This window comes from Nannospalax galili, unplaced genomic scaffold, assembly GCF_000622305.1.
Source record: "Nannospalax galili isolate Female #2095 unplaced genomic scaffold, S.galili_v1.0 scaffold291, whole genome shotgun sequence".
NCBI lineage: Eukaryota > Metazoa > Chordata > Mammalia > Rodentia > Spalacidae > Nannospalax > Nannospalax galili.
In genome coordinates this window covers 763448-764927 of record NW_008330588.1, presented here as the reverse complement: position 1 = coordinate 764927, position 1480 = coordinate 763448, and positions in this window count along the sequence as shown.

Here is a 1480-nt window from a genome sequence, read left to right as displayed (position 1 = left end):
TGGCCACCAGGAAGCTGTGTCACAGAGCCAAGGGTGTCTGTAGTGGATGTTTGTAGTAGAGAGAAACAAGCAGGCTCCTGGCTATGTTTAAGCCTATAAAATGTACGGAGAAATGTCATTATCCAGGGAAAAGGCGTTCATCATTAGGAATGGTTATGTCAGGGGGACTCTGAGTTCTTTGTGGAGCATTTTGTGTGGTAGAGTAAATCTGTAGACCAGAAGCTTAATATTAATTAAAATTAATATTTTTCGTGGGCCGCAGAAAGAAAGACCCAGAACCAGTGATCTGGTGAAGGTGTGACCTATCTAACCTGTCCCTGGAAAGGTATGGCTTGGAGGAAGAGAGATGGGGAAGAAAAGAGAGAATTTCGGCCTGATTTGGAACACTGGACTTCATTCTCAGTTTCACAGAATGAACAGTAAGGTCTGTGGGCAGTCCTCAGTGAGGGTGAACTGTTCTGGACCTAACTAGGGTGAACGACAAGGCTCATTTGAAAGGGACAGTGAAGGAAACGACTAGGAGGTCACTGTGAGGGATTTCAGCACTGTCTGTTTACACTGTGGCCTTCATATAATAGGATTGCTTTCAATATAGTTGTGATGATTCATACCTGTAATCCCAGCACTCAGGAGTCTGAGTCATGAGGATTGTCATATATTGGAGCAGCCTGGGATGCAGGGTTGGACCATGTCTACAAAGCAACAAGCCCTACAATTTCCCTCAGTTGTAGAAGAAGATGTTATATTAAGTTCCACTTTGCAGCAAATAACATTTGAACTGAGGTTCCAGAAATGGAATTTAATTAATGAAGACTTGTTGACATGGTGTCTATGCAGTGACATTGTGTTAGGCATGTAAGGAGCACATGCATTGGAGAGGAGCACAGGCATCGAAGAGGCAGGGGTAGGAGGCAGAACTGCTAGAAAAGGCAAGCTCTGCACAGAACAGGCGACGTGGCACACCCAGCCAAGCAGAGTCCTTGGGCTCAGTGACCTACTCTTCAGACTACAGTTACAGACAGGCTTCTTTAGCTACATCACCAGGAATCAAAGAAAGCTTTACTGGTTGTTTCTATAGATAGCTAACTTCTGGTTGGGAATAGAAAATACAGTGGAATCACTTTCCCCAATGAAGGCACAGCAGCACCACTGAATTAGGTAAGTGGTCTGATGATATCACACATCTGTCCCCATCAGATGCTGTGATGGCTGGCTCACCTACATTTCTAAGAGGAGGTACAGTGAATTGTCAAGAGGCCAGTCACTATGGTTTGAATGCCCCCTCCCCTAAAAAACTCAAATTAAGCCAGGTGTGGTGGCGCATGCCTTTAATCCTAGCACTTGGGAGGCGGAGGCAGGTGGATCTCTGTGAGTTTGAGGCCAGCCTGGTCTACATAGTGAGTTCCAGGCTAGCTGGGGCTACAGGGAGACCCTGTATCAAAAAGACCAAAAACAAAACAAAACCAAACAAAACAAAAAA